Here is a 21,758-nt window from a genome sequence, read left to right as displayed (position 1 = left end):
CTAATTATGTATTATATAAAAGAAAGTGTCAAAAAGAAGTAAGGCCTAAAATTAAGTCAAGAGTGATTAAGACAACATTATAAGAATTAAAAACAAACTGTTGAATGTGTTTGCCCCTAGGGAGTTTTGTGTTTTTAAAGACAAAGAAGTGTGAAATTATTTTTAAGCCATTCTGAAATAATTGCCTTTTTAAAATTAAAAAACACTGCATATATTCTTTTAAAATTAAGGAAAATCATGTAATAGGATTCCAGTAAAACAACAACGAAAAATGTTAGATGATACTGAAACTAGGAGATATGTCAACCAGCCAACCAATCAATCATTATAGTAGCAGCTGTCTATTATTTTCAAGATTCCATGTTAAAAGTAAAAGAGCACACTAAAATTATGTGTTGAAAAATTATGTATTGAAGAAGATTGCAACTTAACTAAGCAAGACATATGCTTCACACATATGCATATGCACACAAACTCTGTACAGGTTGAATAGACTTTCTGATCTCCAAGAGTATAATGCCTTAAATGCAATCAGATGTGTTGCAATAGGGCCAGCACTGCGGCTCAGGCCTGTAATCCCAGCACTTTGGGAGGCTGAGATGGGCGGATCACTTGAATTCAGGAGTTTGAGACCAGCCTCGCCAACATGGTACATGGTGAAAACCCATTTCTACTAAAAATACCAAAAAAAAAAAAGGAAAATTAGCTGGGCGTGGTGGCAGGTGTCTATGATCCCAGCTACTCGGGAGGCTGAGGGAGGAGAATTGCTTGAACCCGAGAGACAGACTGAGGTTCAGTGAGCCGAGATCACACCACTGCACTCCAGCCTGGATTAGAAAGAAAGAGTCCATCTCAAAAACAAACAAACAAAAAATGTGTTGTAATAGCTAATGGCAGTGATCTCAGTGCAGGAAAGAGACCCCCGAAAGCTCCCTGTGGAGCAGCTGTATATTTTTAAATTACACAGTCTAATATTAATTTACATTTGAAATATGTGAATATAAACATTTCAATTATTATCTTAAGTGATAATTCCAAAATAACCTGAAAATATCAGCTTTTTCAAGTTTCACAAATCCTCAAATAAAATGAATTGTTATTATGCCCCTCTTTCTAGCCAACTTTAGTAAAGTGGATCAATAAACAGAGTTGCTATTCTATCTTGACAGGGATTTTTGTCCACTTTGGTCAGGTCAATGTTTTCACGGGTTACTTTCTTTTTTAAGGCAATCTTCTCAGTTGTGACTCCAACAGATGCATTGCAAGTCCCAGGGAACCTCCCACACTCAGAGACTGCTTTCAAAATAGATTCATACAAAAGTGAAAAAGCAGTCAAACCTTAAACAAATGCCAATGGCCGGAAGCAGTGGCTCATGCCTGTAATCCTACCACTTTGGGAGGCCAAGGCGGGCAAATCACCCGAGGTCAAGAGTTCAAGACCAGTCTGGCCAACATGATGAAACCCCATCTCTACTAAAACTACAAAAATTAGCCAGTTGTGGTTGCGTGTGCCTGTAGTCCCCGCTACTCGGGAGGCTGAGGCAGGAGAATTGCTCGAACCGGGGAGGCAGAGATTGCAGTGAGCCAAGATCGCGTCCCTGCACTCCAACCTAGGTGAGACTTTGTCTCAAAAAAAAAAAAAAAAAAAAAGCTAATATATTTTATGCTGGCCAAGACATAAATCATATACAAAAATATAGGAGAGTGTTCCTCTTTATTCCAAAAAATAAAGTAGCTCTATTATGTGGATTGTTTTTTAGTTGGGTTTCCTGGTTGCTGTCGTTTTGGTTTAAATGAAAAGCATTTCAAGAAAATAAGGATATTTTTTCTGTGTTTATCATGTGTCTGTTGGATTAGTCCAACATCCCTCCTGTCTGGGGAGCCTCCTACACTGACTTTTTCAGGTCAGTTCACATCATGAATCTGTTTTCATTCAGAGCCACCCAGTTGCACTCAGGGTCATATTGTACTATATGGCTCTCTGTATTTCATGATCTCTTTCTTACGTGTTTTTCAGGGACTTTTTTGCTTCCAGCCTTTTACATATGTTCTTTCATCTGTCTAAAAGTATCTCTGACTTCCCTCCACCCCTAAACCTGATAGCTCTAGCTTCTTATGTGAGCTGGGACAAACCCTAATATTTAATCTGTATTGGAAGTTTACACGAACATTGGCTCACCTTCAGCTAAAATTGCCTTCAGTGTGCTTCTGCAATAAATGCCCAACTAGATGTTCAACTGACAAAGGGAACAAGGATAGGAAAAAGGTGAATTGCACCCTGTGTCTCTCTTTTACTGAGTAAAGACCCAGACATTTGGCAGTTAAGGCAATTCAGGTCAATGGAGAGAGGAATCTATTTTGTTGAAAAGCCCAGATGACTTCTGTAAAATCCATTAAAACAAATCCTTTATTTACTTCCACAGAGAGAACTTTGTCTAATCCCTAAAGAGTTCAAATTCAGTATGCCTTGTCATAATTAAATGTTTACCTGCATACTTTCCATATTGTACTCCAAACTTAACGAGCAAGGGAAAGAGGTGATTTTCTATCACAGCACTTTGTATTAGTGTGCACACAACAAATGTTCGTTCATACGTCCTGAATATTTTTCTCATACCTACTATATATTAAGTTTTTACTGAAAAATGAAAAGAAAGTAAGAGAGGCAATATCTTGGTAAAATCCTTTCTTCCATAATTTAAATTAAAAAAAAAAAAAAAGTTGGCCAGGTGCGGTGATTCACTTCTGTAATTCCAGCACTTTGGGAGGCCAAGGCAGGTGGATCATCAGGTCAGGAGTTGAAGACGAGCCTGACCAAGATGGTGAAACACCGTCTCCACTAAAAATACAAAAAAAAAAAAAAATTAGTTGAGTGTAATGATAGGTGCTTGTAATCCCAGCTACTCAGGAGGCTGAGGCAGAGAATTGCTTGAACCTGGGAGGTGAAGGTTGCAGTGTGCCGAGATCACACCACTGCTCTTCAGTCTGGGTGACAGAGCGAGACTCCATCTCAAAAACAAAACAAAACAAAACAAAACAAAAAACCACGCTTCCATGCAATAACAACAGGAACAAGAATTAAAAACAAAACAAAGCATTGGACTCTCCTCTGCAATAACGGAAGTGGAAGACAATGGAAGAACATCTACAGACCATTGAGAAGTTGAGACTACAACTATCACATCTCCAAGCAAAATACCAAACATATGTTAGGCAAAAGAAAGGCATATTTGAGCAACAACAAACATTAAAAGGATACATCTTTATGTATGTATTTGAAGAAAACTGTCAATGAAAAACTCTCAATAAAAATATATTTGAATTAACGATATGAATTTCAAAAGAAAAGACAAAAGGAGAGGGGACAGCAGTGGTGATCCATCAGTCTTGAAATTAGTTAATTGTAAATAATAGATGTGTAGAAAACAAGGGGAAGTCATGATTCTTGTAACAGAAAAAGTGCACAGAAAAGAAAAAATAATAATAATATGAAACTAAACTAAAATAAATTATGCCAGTATAAGCCAAGAAATTGTAGAATGGGCTCTAAGAAGTGGAAGACATTATTAAGGCAAAATTTCTCTAAAAAGATTATCTTATATTATTGCCCCTAATAATTTTTGATCTCATTGGTCATGCATATTCTTCATTGCCTAGTATGTAAACAGTATTCTCGATAGAGAAAGTAAAACTAAATAGTACACACAGCCTCTACTACTGAAAGCCTGTCAGATGATTGTGAGAAAAACACATTTTTTAAATAGAGAATAGAAACATGCTCAAGAAGCTGTGAACTTTAAAGTGAATTTATGCATGCAAAAAGGAGGCCGAGAGGACAGATGTTTTCTGGAAAGAAATCGGTAGAAAGGGGGAAGGGGCAGTAATTTGTTAATAGCATTGCGTTTATTGTTTTAGGTTGTCTTAGTTCTGCTGTTTCCTGGAAGCATGGCCATCAGAGAAGCACTACCAGCTGCCACCCGCAGACTCCAGAAGCAACTGTGGAATAGCAAATAGCTAGATTGTCCCTGAAAAAGTGCCAGTTTGCTCCCCCTCCCCAACCTTCCCTATAACACACACACACACACACACACACCAGACTTACTGCATTCTTTTTAACTTGATAGATGTAAATGTTTCTTTTTCTTACTATATGAAAGTCAAATATGTATGTGCATTACAATTTCTCTCTTTAGACAGATAAACTGAATCCATCTCTGTATCTGTGAAAGAATTTAGATCTCAGAGCCCTGCTGCAAGCATAGACCTTGGAATACAAGGATAATTGAGCAGTTTTCAAATCCAATGGGAAAGAGTGGGGGCAAATGTATCCCCAGCTGGCATGAGTAACTGGGAACTGGCATCTGTGGCTTATAATTCCAACACTTATGGTGAAAGGAAAAATGCACATACATACTCTATTAGGGTCTATTTTCAATTGATCATTGTCTCTTTTCAGTTGTTTTATTTAGAAGCCTTGTAATTAACCTTCACCCAGAGGTTTCATTTACTGAAATGGATTGCATATTTTTGGCCGTGTTGTTTGAGGAGGAGAATGAGATCAATATAGTCAATAAGATTAAAATAGAATGTATTCAAATTGTTCGATGCAATTGGACACATTTGACATATCTTAGCATATTAAAGATTAGACTGAGGAAATAAATTAATTTCAATTTATAATAATAATGAACGAACAAAGTAAGAAAACAAGCTACTCAAGGGAGAAAAAAAAAATCCTTCAGAGCTTTCTTTTTCCTCACTAAATTGAGGTGACAACTGTGCTGGGATTTCTAGTCCCCTTGTTATCACTACCATCACTATCACTGGGTCACCTTGTCATACATCTCATTAGTTAACACACAATTCTGTAGAAACTGCAATAATCAGTATACATCCAGATAGGTTTCAATGTCATCTCTCCAAAATGTCTATTGACAAAACGGAAGTGATTCGATATATTAGCCAAAATTAGAACCTTCAGAGTTCTGTCAGTAGGAAAAAATAGATATATTTGATGTTTCTAAACAATTTTTTTTATTACTAAAGGTGATTTAGGCCTAAACAATAACAAACAATAAAGATTACTAGTAGCCACTAATATAATGTAGCCAATAATCATTAAGCACATCTTCAGTGCAACTCCTCATAGGTAATGGAGGCAAAGTTGGGAGAGACAGGTCAATCATTTCACCTATGGATGAAGTAAGATGCTGACTGATGCATTACACCTGTGAACATTTTCCAATTGAGGACACATGTTGGTAAGGTCATATTCACTTATCTATTATTGATCCTGTTCTCTCTTTTCTCTGTTACTTTTGGAAAAGGTGTAATGAAAAACAGCAAATTAGTCAGAAAATAAATTTTATCAACCACAGTTGTGCCAATTCATGAACTTTGCAAAGTATTCTTTCATTTGCCATCTGAATGCTAGCATCAAAGATGATGCAAGGGAGACAGAAAAAAAAGAGCAGATGAGTGAATGAGTAAAAAACAATGCATGGCTAAAATAGTTCGGTATACAATGCTGAATAACCAGCTTCAAAGGGAGCAGAAATTTCCACACAAAGCATCCTACGTCTTTTGGAAAATTACATCATTTTTCTTAATTTATAAAGTAATACTACAAACGCAAATAAGAAAAAAAGAAAGAAAGATGGAAAGAAACCTGAAATTTACTCATATTTTTCTGCTGGTTTTGTGTTATTAATAGACTCAAATGGCTTTTACTAGTATCACTCCCATGTCACAATGTGTTGACACATTATGTATTTTCTAACACATTTGGAACGCTAGGTTTCCCTAGTGAATCTCAGCATCTCAGAGGATGAAAACAAAATCTGAACATTGTCAGAAACATCCAACTGTGTTCTAATTTAGAGACTCAATGGATTACCCAATTGTCTTGAGATGTCCATTGTAGGATAGAAAATAAACCTTTTTTGAAAAATCATATTACTTATTTAACTATTTATCTTGCCTTTGTGGCATACTCCTATTATGATTCTCATTCTTCTTGCCCCCTGGTTCACATATGCGAAATAAATTAGTTGAGACCAGAAACTTAAAACAAATAGAAAAATCTCAAAGAAAAAATTTTATTATATGGTAAAATATTACATTAACCACTGCTAATAGTTCTTCTATTCTTCCCTCAATCATTGTCTCTCTAAGCACATACATATAGAGAAAGTGAATAAATATACATATCATTATGTCCTCTTTGAACACCTGATTTCCAATAGCTATGCTTCAGTCAGTATGTGAATTTGATATTTCTCTTATGGTTAGACATTGGAATTATTTTATTTTTTTCACAGTCATGGTTGCCAAGTACATTCATGAACATAACATTTTGTATCCATTTCTTACCATTTTTAGTAGAGTTTCATACAAATGAAATAACATCATCTTAAAGACTTTTTTTTTTCAGTTAGACATACAGTAGTTCCTCGGTATTCGTGGGGTATTGGTTGCAAGACTTCCCACCGATATCAAAATCCAAGGATGCTCAAGTCCTTTATATACAAAGATGTAATATTTGTGTACAATCTCTGCACATCCTCCTACATACAACTCTGTACATCCTATATACATCACCCCTAGGTAACTTATAATACCTAATACAAAGTAAATATTTTGTAAATACTTGTTTTATCATATTTTATTTCATTATTTTTATTGCCTTTTTTTTATTGTTTCTTTACTCAAATATTTTTGATCTGCCATTGGTTGAATCCAGGGATACAGAACCCACAGATACGAAGGGGCTACTGTACCTTCATTTCACTTTAGTGAAAGATTGAAAACAATATCCCAAAATGGAAAGGGCATGAGTGTGCAAGGGTTTGCTCTTTCACAGACAGTCGCTATGTTTAGAAGCTCTTTCAACTTTGGACATTTACTTAAACTATTTGGGTTTTAGTTCCTTCTCTAGTCTCAGAAGAAAATAAACTTTCCTCTAGAGATTACTTGAAATGCCACGTATAAATGATTACCATAATCCCTAGCAAACACGTAGTGTTCATAAGTGTTAAATATTATTGTTATACCTTGCAAGCACTGCCCTGTGTTTAAGAGTCTCATGTCCTATAGAGCCAGACAACTTGATGATGAACCTTGGTTTTTCCACTGCACTAATTATAAAAACAAGTTTTGAATTTTTATGTGCCTCAATTTACTCATAAAGTGGGAATACTAACAGTGCCTACGTGGGGATGTTTTGAAGATAAATTGCTAATACATATAACTCAAGTCCTAGAAAACTGCGAATCACATGTTGGATGTTTAATAAATGTGGGCTACTACATACGCTATTAATACTGCAATGTTTACCCTACACCTTCTTTAGGATGTATCTTATTTTTAAATTATAAATTATTTTCAAATGTCCCAGTTATAAAAGAAATATTTTGTTTTTATAAGTCGTTCTTTTAATACTGGTGTGTTGATTCCTCTTCTGAGAATTGACAAACTCCATAAATTTTTCTCTAGGTGATGGTAATCAAGAATGTTTGTATTTTAGCTATTTGATCATTGTATTTTCTTGCACAGATTTTCCTAATGTGTATATGTTAACTTTGGTGATATTGGTTTCAGTTATAATTCCTTCATAGGTTGTCACATCCAACAAGCATCCACTGATTTTTCTTTTTCATTTTTTGAAGGCTAGTGGGAGTTTGTTAATATTCTGTTTAGAATTTGTTTATTTGTGCCTTTATTTATTTTATTTATTTATTTTTTGAGACTGAGTTTTGCTCTTGTCGCCCAGGCTGGAGTGCAATGGCATGATCTCAGCTCACTACAATGTCTGCCTCCCGGATTCAAGCAATTCTGCTGCCTCAGCCTTCCGAGTAGCTGGGATTACAGGTGCCCACCACCATGCATAGCTAATTATTTTTATTTTTAGTAGAAACACAGTTTCACCGTGTTGGCCAGGCTGATCTCGAACTCCTGACCTCATGTGATCCACACATCTCAGCTTCCCAAAGTGCTGGGATTACAGGCGTGAGCCACCACTCTCAGTCAAATTTGTTTATTTGTAATAGAAGGTAGAACATAATATTTGTAATTTCATTGGCTACATTTAACATTTCGAATACTGTTCATTTATTCACTTATGAACTTATTTGTTTGATGCTGAGTGTTGTGCTACGGACTGAATGTTTGTGTCTCCCCAAAATTTATATGTTGAAGCCCTAATCCCCAGTGTGATGGTGTTTGGAGGTGGGAATTTTGGGAGATTATTAGGTCATGAGGAGTGCTCCTGATGGGATTAACATGCCCTTAAGAACAAGATTTATCTTTGTGTCATGTGAGTATACAGAAAGAAGCATCCTTCTGAAAATTAGGAGGATGGCCCTTGCCAAGAATTGAGTGAGCCAGCACGTTAATCTTGGACTTCCCATCCTCCAGAATTGTGAGAAATAAATGTTTGTAGCTTAAAGCCATGTAGTGTATGGTAATTGTTATTGAAGTCTGAACTGACAACTGACTCACATACTGGATAAGGCTAAATATAAAAATTCTATTACAAATGTTCAATGTGTAACAAATACTACTTTTAAATAGTTATCTTTCATTCATTTGTGATTATTTCTATGTTATATTAGCCTATTTCATTGCATTGATTTCTATTTAGTTCATTTTGTGCTGCTACAACAAAATACCACAGACTGGGTCATTTATAGGGATGGAAATTTATTTACTCACATTTCCAGAAGTGGAAAAGTCCAAGATCAAGACACAGGCAAATTTAAAAGGGCCTGGTCTCCATATCCAAGATGGTGCCTTAAACGCTGCTTCTCACATGGGAGAAGAGCATAAGAGCTCACACCTGCAAGCCTTTATATAACAGCATTAATCCTTTCCTGAAGGCAGACCCTTAATGACCCAAGTTCCTTTCAAGGTCCGCATCCCCAACACTATTGCCTTGTGAATTGTTTCCAACACATAAAATTGGGAGGAAACATTTAAATCATAGCAATTCCTTATAACTCATTTTAATAGTGCCCCCACTATTTTGAGTCTGTTATTTCTATGTTTTTATATTAGGTAGAACAAGACTTACAATTTTTTTTTCCTTTTCTGAAACATTTTAGCTATGACTTACCCTTGTTTCATTTGTCCTCCATGAGAATTTAGAAATATGTATGTATGTATGTATGTATGCATGTATGAAAAGATAGATAATGGTTTAATTATAATGTCGATATCTATATTTTCTCTTGATACAGTGATATTTGTATTACTTTTTATAATCTTGGAAAAGAAAACATTTAAGCTTCTTGTTGGTAGAATTAAAATGTTTATTATATGCCCATAAATCTTAAAATCTTAATATATACATACATATATTATAACTATGTATTATATATCATATGGCTAAAGTTACTGATTACTGGTTATCTGATTATCTTATGATTCTCAATTTGAAGAACATATTTAAAACTTGTTATAGAAATTAGATACAGAGGACAACGAAGACTAATTTATACCTTTCAAGCTGTATTGTAGAAGACCCTATTAGATACTATTTGTAGCACAGAAGGATTAAAACACTACATGCCTTCTATCCAACTAGGAAGTTTAGTAACTCATTTAATTAGCCTAAGAAGAAATAGGAAAAATAGGGAGAAAATTTTAAATTTAATTAATTCTGAATAAAGAGGCATGCACAAGTTTTGGCAAGAAAAAAATTATCAGATTTCTTGATATAATTGAACACAAGTATTTTAGAAGTCTCAAAATCTCCAAATTAATATCATTTATCCACTTTTTTTAGGAAGAAACATATATAATAGCACTACACCATATATAAATAGTTTTAAAATTTTTCTTGGATTATGCCATTTATGTTTTTAAAAATATAGTCATCAGATAAGCGTTATCCTTCAATTACTGCTAATTTCTAGCAGAGAAAATACTAAAAAACAATTATCTGAGTAATGTTACCAGTTTAATATATGATAATATTAATCAGGAGAGAGTATTTTACTCAACACTCATGAAATATTTAATGCTAATGAATGCATCTTCAAATACACTTAATAGTTCAAATATACAATTTTCTTATTTATGTTATTTCAAATATATATGATATGACTTAAATATAAACAGTGATCATATCATTATCTATAAATCAAACAGGTTAAAATAGAGATGTTTCCTTCCAGTAGTAAATTATGTATATTGTTCTATTTACACAATGCAAATTTAATGTTTTATTTTTATATTTTCATGGTTTAAAAAATTTAAGCCTACTTAACCCTGAACATAAAATTGTATTCCAGCAAATCAATGATCACTCAACTGAAAAAAACTAAATATGTAAGATGAATATAACTGAACATATTTAAAAGGCTTTATTTTTATTTTCATTTGCTTGTTTGGATTGTGAATCTGAATTTTTAGAGACCATATTTTGTTTCCTATGTAATAATTTGCCAAAGGAATGATCACTCTCTATGAATCTTAATATCAACGAACTTTTAGAACAATAATCAACGTTATTGTTCACTGAATTTCTAGGATTATTATTTGTAGACTCAATCTATAGCTAATGTTATTAGGTTACTCAAGATAAAGTTAACGGAGAAAAACACACACACTGTTCTATAAAAATGCTACAGAATACAAGTTTTTCTTATATATAGAGTTTAGTTTAGTGTTTACTGATTATTTCAAAAGCAGCTTTATTCATAGCTACAGTGGCAGAATTTGAAACTATGCAATAAATTTCACTGGATAACAACAATCCACATGACTTTCAATAAAGATGATACTTTAAGACCATAATTTGAGTATAATTCCCAAACCTAAATACCACACACACACACACACACACACACACACACCATGATAGTTTCAATTAATAACCTGAGATTAGGAAAGAACTTGTTTTGTTCAGCTATAAGATAAACATTTCCATAACCCGTATTCAAAACTCAAACATGCATCAGAGCATGGGGCCAAGGTTTCAAGCTTCCTGACCCTCAGCCAGCAGGCAACAGAGATCAGAAGAAAAGCTTTCTCTGTAATAAAAGTAAATAATTCCATTTAAAGCACAAAAACAAAACAAGGCTCTGTACTCTAAAACAGGCATCTGGGGTGAGAACCACTTGCTGAGTAGAGAATGGAAAAGCTGTTGCCATCTCATCACTCCCTGAGACTATGAATTATTTGGGGGACCTGGGAGAGGTGGGGACTGAGACAAACCACCCCGATGGCTTGGTGTCTAGATCTACAAATATCTGCTGTCACCAAGGGGACAAAGTCCCCATGCTGCTTTCAGATTGATAGAAACTGTGGTTGGTTGAAGTCATTGCCAAAACTTCTAGACACAGAGAATAAAACACAAAGAGATAGATGCAAAAGGGAAAATGAATTTTCATGTAGAATGAAACCCAGTCACATACTCTTAAACACATGGGCAAATAGACCATAAAAGAAAATTTATTTACAAATTAAAATTAGACAATGACACATAATTCATTCTATTAAAGTATAATTTTAATCTTTAAAAGTAAGTGAATTATGTCAAGAAAGCATAATTTTGGCAAAATAATATAAAACAGAAGCACAAAGATATTAAAGATATATGTATACAGTGCATATGGATGGATCTCTGAGTGACGATAGGTCAACAATTTTTTGAATTTACAAAAGCAAAACCATACTTCAAGTAGCTATACAACCATTCTGAAGGTGTTTTTTGGTTTTTAAAATTATTTTTAATTAATATATAGGAATTGTACATATTGATGGGGTGTAGCGTAAAATTTAGTGCATGTATACAATGTGTAATGATCTAATCAGGGTAACTAGCATATTCATGACCTCAAGCATTTATTATTTATTTGTGTTGGAATCTTTCAAAATTCACTCTTTTTGTTATTTGAAAATATAATTTTTTTTTTTTTTTTTTTTTTTTTGGAGACAGGGTATAGCCAGCCCTGTTGCCCAGGCTAGAATGCAGTGGTGCGATCTTGGCTCACTGCAGCCTTCGCCTCCCAAGTTCAAGCAATTCTCCCACCTCAGCCTCCCAAGCAGCTGGGATTACAGGGGTGTGCCACCATACCCGGGTTCTTTTTGCATTTTTAGTAGAGACGGGGTTTTGCCATGTTGGCCAGGCTGGTCTCAAACTCCTGACCTCAAGTGACCCACTCGCCCTGGTCTCCCAAAGTGCTGGAATTACAGGCATGAGCCACCATTCCTGGCCTGAAATAAAAAAATAAATTTTTATTTATAGTCACCTACAGTGCTTAAAGCAGTAGAACTGATTCCTATTATCTAGCTGTAATTTTTTATCTGTTAACCAATTTTATACTGTTCTTTCTCCTCATTTCTCTTCCCAGCATCTAGTAACCACTATTCTACTTTCTACTTCTATAAATCAACTATGTTAGCTTCCACATATAAATGAGAATATGTGGTATTTATCTCTTTTCAGCTGGATTATTTCACTTAAAATCTTCCAAGCTCATCCATGTTGCTGTGAATTTTAGGATTTCATTCCTTTTTGCTGCTGGATAGTATTTCATTGAGTATATATTCCACATTTTCTTTATCCATTCATCTGTTGATGGGTGTTTAGGATGATTTCATATCTTGGTTGTTGCGAATAGTTCTGCAATAAATATGGGAGTGCAGATATTGCCTCAACATACTGATTACTTTTCTTTTAGATATATACCTAATGTGGAATTGCTGGATCATGTGGTAGTTCTACTTTTAGTCTTCTAAGAAACCTGCATACTATTCTGCATACTATTTTCTTTCTTTCTTTCTTTCTTTCTTTCTTTCTTTCTTTCTTTCTTTCTTTCTTTTTCTTTCTTTCCTTCCTTCCTTCTCTCTCTCCTTCCTTCCTTCCTTCTCTCTCTCTCTCTCCCTCTTTCTTTCTTTCTTTCTTTCTCTTTCTTTCTTTCTTTTTCTTTCTTTCCTTCCTTCCTTCTCTCTCTCCTTCCTTCTCTCTCTCTCCCTCTTCCTTCCTTCCTTCCTTCCTTCCTTCCTTCCTTCCTTCCTTCCTTCCTTCCTTCCTTCCTTCCTTCCTTCCTTTCTTTCTTTCTTTCTTTCTTTCTTTCTTTCTTTCTTTCTTTCTTTCTTTCTTTCTTTCTTTCTTTCTTTCTTTCTTTTTTCTTTCAACAGAATTTCACTCTCATTGCCTAGGCTGGAGAGCAGTAGCACAATCTCAGCTCACCCTCTTGGGATCAAGCGGTTCTCCTGCCTCAGCTGTCCAAGTAGCTGGGATTACAGGCATGCACCACCATGTCTGGTGAATTTTTTGTATTTTTAGTAGAGACAGGGTTTCACCATGTTGGCCAGGCTGTTGTCAAACTCCTGACCTTAAGTGATCTGCCTGCCTTGGCCTCCCAAAGTGCTGGGATTACAGGAGTGAGCCACCTCACCTGGCCAATACTGTTTTCTATAATAGCTATATTAATTTCCATTTCCATCACAATGTATAAGAGTTCCCCTTTCTATGCATTTGTTATCTTTTGTCTATTTTATAATAGCCATTGTAACTAGAAGGAGATTTTATCTCATCGTGGTTTTAATTTACATTTCCCTGATGATTAACGATGTTAAGTATTTTTTCATATACCTCTTGGCCATTTGTATGTCTTCTTTTCAGAGATGTCAATTCGACTAATTTACCAATTTTTAAAAAAAATTTTTTCTTTGATGTTGAGCTGTTTGAGTTTCTTGTGTATTCTGAATACTAATTCATTGTCAAATGAATAACTTTGCAAATATTTTCTTTCTTTCTGCAGGTTACCTTTTTATTCTGTTATAACCATTCTGTTTGTCACCTTCAGTTTAATATTCAATAAATTACATAAGATATTCAAAACTTTGTTATAAAATAGGCTTTGTGTTAAAATAGGCTTTGCCCATCTGTAGGTTAATATAAGTGTTCTGAGCATGTATAAGGTAGGCTAAGCTAAGCTATTATGTTCAATTCATTGGGTATATTTTATGCATTTCAACTTACAATATTTTTAACTAGCAACATGTTTATGGGAACGTAGCCCCATTGTAAATTAAGAAGTATCTGTATATGTACATAAAGTGAATTCAGAAATCATGGGTATGTTAATTTTGTTTGTGTGTTAGTGTGTGCGTGTACAATGCATGTGTGTGTTTAAAAGAAAATTAAGGGTCTAAGATAAATATAACAAGGATTTATAAAATTTAACAATGAGAATACCAATATTTTAGCAAAAATAATTACAAAATTTTCAATTTAAAAAAAAGTTGGGGCAGGCACGGTCTGTTGCTCACTCCTGTAATCCCAGCACTTTGGGAAGCCAAGGCAGGCGGATCACGAGGTCAGGAGATCAAGACCATCTTGGCCAACATGGTGAAACCCCGTCTCTAAGAAAATGCAGAAATTAGCTGGGTGTGGTGGTGCGTGCCTGTAATCCCAGCTACTCGGGAGACTGAGGCACGAAAATCGCTTGAACCCAGGAGGTGGAGGTTGCAGTGAGCCAATATCGTACCACTGCACTCTAGCCTGGTGACAGAGCGAGACTCCATCTGAAAAAAAAAAAAAAAATGAGTTATCAAATGGAGGGAACACTCTAATTCACTCTAAAACACTGATATTCTATGAATCCTATATTGAGTCAATGGGGAAAGTTTAATATTATTTTTGCCGAAACATCAAACATCAAATAGTGAGATGCAGACATGTGTCTCAAGCTTTAAATCCTCTTCTGTAGTATGGAAGTAGATCATATATCACAAGATATTCTTAAAATCACAATCAGTACTACTTTGCAAACTACTGCTGTCAGCTTGAAGCAGGGAATTCCATCTTCCCACATTCAGAACAAAGAGGATCTGCAAACATTAAACATTAGAATTCAATTTGTCAAAGACCATTGCATCTGAATACAGTTATCATTAGATAGTGAAACTGAGACTATTAGTGGCCCAGCCAGTTGAAATTTATCCTGTTCAAGGAAGAGGAAAATGTAGTTGGGGGGAAAAATGTTCAATCTGAAAGAAAAGAAGTGATCATTGTAATTTGTCAAGCTACACTCTTCACATATCTAAATTACTCTTTTTTATACTTTAACAATATAAGCATATTGCAAAGCTTTAATTACTATTTAGGGCCACTGGAGGGCTATTTATAAAGACAACAGTAACAAACTAAGAGCACATAATGCCCATGTGGTGAGAAGAAGTTAACATAACTTCCGAAGGAAATTAACCTCCCACAAGACTACACTTACTGCTTTAAGAGCTTCTGATTTTTCATTGTTTCCTGATGAAGGCAAAATACTCCAATTAATACTGACATTCTCTTCATATTATAACTAGTTCAGATTATGTTGTTCTGGGCAAGGGGAGAAATAGGAGAAAAAGCAGCAAATAAGTAATCAAGTGACTATCCTAAGCATTTTGTCTCAAATATTTATTGTGCATTTGATTTCTCCTTCTTTGCATGGGTATTTCCCCTTTAAGGATATATAGTTTTCATGCTGAATTTAAATTGAAGAAAAATGTTAATTTATTAACAATAGTAAGATCATTCACTAGACTTGTAATCAATTATATTCAAGAGTGGAATGGAGAACACGATGAGAGAGGAAAGGAGAGTTTTGAGAAACCCACAGCTATGATTTTTCTGATGCTTATATTGCTGACAGGACCAAAAATATACCTGAGAACATTGCTTAGTACAGCTGGCAAAAGACAAGGGAACAGATATTTAAGTGGCAAACAGTAGAAGGTCACACACTAGTGATTACACACACATATGCTGGAAATCAGCAGGGTGTCAAGGGAAAAGATAAAGTTCAGCTGAGCTAATACAGCAAAGAATCTGTATGCAAACATATCCTTTACCCTAGATTATCAAGTCAACATATTTACTGATCCCTATTTTTAATTGGTCTTTCCTCACTAGCAGTGAAGTAGACTGCAAAAAAAGGTGGCATTTCCGCTGATGTGATATTATTTGCGGTGCTCACGGCTCATGTCACACTTAAACACTACACTTTTGACTTAGTCTCTGTCATAAAGGGATATAGTTCACAGATATAAGTTATTTACATTATGTGTGCTGTTTTAAATACATAAGCTTTCAGGCTTTTTAGTTAAACTTTGGAGGGTACTGACTCTATGTTCTTCCCTTTAAGCTAATCAAATTCACAAATGAAAAGAGACAGACGGTAAGGAGCAGAAGGAGGTAGGGTGATAGCTAAGAAAACAGAATAAAAAGGTCACTCTGGTGATTCCCAGTGTGGGGAAAGAATATAAATTCTAGAGAAAAGGCACTCAACAGTCAATGTTGTGCTAGCAAGTGACATTTTGATAGACATGTCAAGAACGTGAGTTAATTGCTTTTTACATAGACAGCCTTATATGTCCAAATCTTTTTCTATGTTTTGTATATAATACTCAGCATCTGGTTATTTATACTGCTTTGCAAAGTCATGCAATGAAATGGAATTATTTTAAACTTAGCATGACCATTATCATCTCCTGGGATCCACACTACATTTATACTCTGTCATTGAGCAAACCCTACTCCAGCTCATGTGCAGTAAATGGAAAGATCAATGAGCCGCTGCCAGTAGCTCCTGGTGGATGCTGGGCCCCTTTTCCACATGACACACAGGTTTTCATAACAGAACTGACTCTCAAAGTCAAAACTTATTCCTCCAGTGCACCTACTCATTGTCACGGTGGATCATGTCCTGGATCAGCACAGAAAGATCTAAGATAAGTCTCTACTGAGTTTGTTGCTATTGCTACTGTTCTACATGGAAACATAAGAGCTCCACTGGCAATCTAAGAATAGTCGAGCTGGTTATCTCCAAGGATGATTTACTTCTGGATTAGATGCATTATTAACTGCAGTACTTTTGAACATCAGTTGTGTGACAAACCATTATTAAGCCTGTCTGAGCTCCTCACTGAAGATCAAAATTAGACTTCTCAATGTAACTTTTAAGTTTTCCCATACCTCTCAAATTTGGATTATGTTTGTTTTTGTTGTTGTTGTTCTCTGTCGTTCTATATTTTCCAGGCCAAACTTCACTCATTTTAAGGTAGCAAATTTATTGATTTAAGCTTTCATAATCAATAAATCTTTCCAATATGTCGGTCACCACTGATGTGTTTGTGGAAAACACTGGTGTTTGTGACTCTTTTCCTACAAACAATAGGCATGCATATTAATAGTCTTGGACCATAAGTAAAAGTATTGACCTTATGCTGTTGGACAGCATTTCTAGACCTTCCCTGGGCCAGAAGGGAGACCACTCCACTGGAGGGTGAGTTCCAAGACTGGCAGCATTTATCACAAGCTGATGCAGATCGCCCTGAGCTTTAAGCAAACGTCTTCAGAAACCTGGCAGAACTCGCCATGGGCCAGTGGTGGTAGGGGCCACATGGAGAGGCTCTTCTGCCTGTGAAAAGGGGAGAGAAGAGTAAAAAGGACTTCATCTTGTGGTTCGAGTGACAGCTTAGCTGTAGTAGAATAGAATATATATTAAATAAATTGCTAAAGTTTTTTACTCTAATCCCTGGGATACTCTAAGGGCCTGGGGGAACTTGCCACTCTAACTAAGAGCCCTGGGCATCACGGCAGTAATGGCTACAGGGGTGCTTGCATCACTACACTCCCCATTTCCAGATGGCTCAGTAAAGAGAGAGAGATGGTGTGTTTAGGAGAAAGTAAATGAAAAAAACAAAAAACAAAAAAACAAAATAAAACAAAAACAAGGGTCTCTGCTTGGTAATCCAGAGAACTCCTCCAGAACTCATCCAAGACCATCAAGGCAGTATTGCTACAAGTTTGGAAAAACCACAGTGTTATTGGGCTTGAATCCCAAGTCCCTCCAAATACCTGAAAAGTCCTCAAAAGAAAGACAAACACAAATAAGCCCAGACTGTGAAAACTACGATAAGTATCTCTTTTCAATGCCCAGACAATAAAAAACATCTACAAGCATCAACACCATCCAAGAAAACATGACCTAATCAAATGAACTAAATAAGGCACCAGGGATGAATCCTGGAGAAACAGTCATACATGACCTTTCAGGCAGAAAATTAAATGTGCTGTTTTAAGGACACTCAAAAAAATTTCAGATAGCACAGAAAAGAACGTCAAAATTATATCAGATAAATTTAATAAAGAGATTAAAATTATTTTTAAAAATGAAACAGAAATTCTAGAGTTCAAAAATGCAACTGACATGCTGAGAAATGCATCACAGTCTCTTAATAGCAGAATTGATCAGGAGGAAGAAAGAATTAGTGAGCTTGAGGACAGGCTATTTGAAAAAACACAGTCAGAGGAGACAAAATAATAAAAAATAAAAAACAATGACGCACACCTACAAGATTTAGAAAATAGACCCAAAAGGGCAAATCTAAGAGTTAGTGGCCTTCAAGAAGAAGTAGAGAAAAAAAATAGGAGTGGAAAGCTTACTCAAAGGGAGAATATAGAATTTCCCAAATCAAGAGAAAGATATCAGCATTAAATTACAAAAAAACTTATAGGACACCAAGCAGATTTAACCCAAAATAGACTACCACAGGGGATTGAATAATCAAATTCCTAAATGTCAAGGATAAATTAAGGATTATAAAAGCAGCAAGAGAAAAGAAACCAATAACATATAATGGAACTCCGATATGTCTGGCAGCAGACTTTTTAATGGAAGCCATACAGGCCAGAAGAGGGTGTCACAACATATTTAAGGTATTGAAGGAAAAAACTTTTACCCTACAATAGTATAGCCAACGAATATATTCTCTATGCATAAAGGAGACATAAAGATATTCCCAGACAAACAATAGTTGAGTAATTTCATCAGCACCAGAACTGTCCCACCAGAAATGCTAAAGGGAGCACTTCAGTCAGAAAGAAAGGGATAATAATGAACAATAACAAGAAATCATTTGAAGATTTAAAGCTCACTGCTAATAATAAGAACATGAAAAAACGCAGAATGATGTAACATCATAATTTTGGTGTGTAAACTTGTCTTGACTAAAGTAGAAAGACTAAATGATGAACCAATAAAAAAAAGTACAGCAACTGCTCAAGATATAAACAGTACAATGAGATACAAAGGGAAATAAGCAAAGTTTAAAAGCTGGAAAATAAAGATAAAGTATAGGGTTTTCATTAGTTTTATTTTGTGTTTTTGTTATGCAATCGGAATTAACTTCTCACCAGTTTAAAATAATAGGTTATGAGATAGTAGTTGGAAACCTAATGGTTATCTCAAATCAGAAAATATACAATGAATACACAAAAATAAAAAAACAACAAATCAAAGCATACTGCCAGATAAAATTATCTTCAATAAAAGGAAAACAAGTAACAAAATGACAAGAATAGGTCTTTACTTATCAATAACAACATTGAATGCAAATGCACTAAACTCTCCAATCAAAAGACAAAGAGGGACTGAATGGATAAAAAATACTCAATGATCTGTTGCCTATAAGAAACACGCTTCATACGTAAAGATACACATAGACTGAAAATAAAGGGATGGAAAAAGTTCAACATCACTTCATGATAAAAAGCTTCAAATACATGCTTATAGAAGAAACATACTTCAATATAAGGCCATATATGACAGACCCACATCTAGTATCATACTGAATGAGGAAAAACTCAAAGCCTTTTCTCTTACATCTGAAACACAGTAAGGATGCCCAATTTCACCAGTTATTCAAATAGTGCTGGAAGTCTTAGCTAGAGCAATTAGACAAGAGAAAGAAATAAATAGCATCCAAATTGGAAAGGAAGAAAAGCTGTCCTTGTTAGCAGATGATATAATCATATATTTAGAAAACTCTGAAGACTCTATCAGGAAAATATTATAACTTATAAATTCAGTAAAGCTGCAGGACACAAAATCAGCACACATAAATTAGTAGCATTTCTAAATGCCAACACTGAACAATCTGAAAAAGAAATCAGTAAAGTAATATCATAAACAATAGCCTCAAATAAAATTACATACCTAGGAATTAACATAACCAAAAAAGTGAAAGATCTCTACAACAAGAACTATAAAACACTAATGAAATAAATTGGAGAGGACACCAAAAAATGGAAAGATATTTCATGTTCACAAATTAGAAGAACAATACTGTTAAAATGTGCATAGTACCCAAAGCAATCTACAGATTCAATGCAATATCTATCAAAATACCAATGATATTGATCACAGAAATAGAGAAAACAATCCTAAAATGTATATGGAATGACAAAAGACCAGGAAAACAAAAGCTATCCTGAGCAAAAAGATCAAAACTGGAGGAATTGCATTACCTTTCTTCAAATTATACCACAGAGCTATAGTAACCAAAACAGCACGGTACCGGCATAAAAACAGACACATAGACCAAAGGAACAGAATAGAGAATGGACAAATAAATCCACATGCCTACACTGAACTCATTTTTGACAAAGGGGTCAAGAACATACACTGGGAAAAAAACCAGTTACTTCAATAAACAGGGCTGTGAAAACTAAATAGCAATATGCAGAATAATTAAACTAGACCCCTATCACTTGTCTGATTAAAAAAAAATCAAAATTGATTAAAGACTTAAATCTAAGATCTCAAATTGTGAAATTACTACAAAAAAGTGTTGAGGAAACTCTTCAGGACATTGGTGTGGGTAAAAATTTCTTGAGTAATACCCCATAAGCACAAGCAACTAAAGCAAAAATGAACAAATGAGATCACATCAACTTAGAAAGCCTCTGTACAATGAAGGAAACAATCAGCAAAGTGAAGAGACAACCCACAGAATGAGACAAAATATTTGCAAACTATCCATCTGACAAGGGATGAATAACCAGATATATGGAACTCAAATACCTCTTTAGAAAACTTCTAGTGATTTGATTGAAAAAACAGACAAAGGATATTTGTAGACATTTCTCAAAAGAAGACATACAGATTCCAGACAAGCATATAAAGAGGTACTCAACATTACTCATCATCAGAGAAATGGAAGTCAAAATTTACAGTGAGATATCATTTCACTTCTGTTAAAGTGGCTTTTATCCAAAAGTTAAGCAATAGCAAACACTGGTGAGGATGGGGAGAAAAGGGAACCTTCGTACACTTTTATTGGAAATGTAAATTTTCATAGTACAACTGTGGAGAATAGTTTGAAGGTTCCTCAAAAAAAGAAAAATACAGCTACCAAATGAACCAGTAACTCCACTGCTGGGTCTATACCCAAAGGATATCAGCATATTGAAGAGATATCTGCATTCTCATGTTTGTTCTAGCGTGGTTAACAATAGCCAAGATTTGGGAGCAACCTAAGTGTCCATCAACAAATGAATGGATAAAGAAAATGTGGTACTTAGACACAATGAAGTACTATTCAGCTATTAAAAAAATGAGATTCAGTCATTTGTAATAACATCAATGGAACTGGAGGTCATTATGTTAAGTAAAATAAGCCAGGAACAGAAAAACAAACTTCACATGTTCTCACTTATTTGTGGTATCTAAAAATCAAAACAATTGAACTCATGAAGATAAAGAATAGAAGGATGGTTACCAGAGGCAGGGAAGGATAGTAGGTGGGTGGAAAGTGGGAGTAGGGATTGTTAATTGGTTAAAAAAAATAGAAAGAATAAATAAGACCTAGTATTGATAGCACAACAGGGTTACTATAGTCAATAAATAATTTAATTGTACATTTTTAAATAACAAAAAGTGCATAATTAGATTGTTCGCAACACAAAG

This window comes from Macaca mulatta, chromosome 6 (assembly GCF_049350105.2).
Source record: "Macaca mulatta isolate MMU2019108-1 chromosome 6, T2T-MMU8v2.0, whole genome shotgun sequence".
Lineage (NCBI taxonomy): Eukaryota > Metazoa > Chordata > Mammalia > Primates > Cercopithecidae > Macaca > Macaca mulatta.
This window is presented reverse-complemented; position numbering follows the sequence as displayed.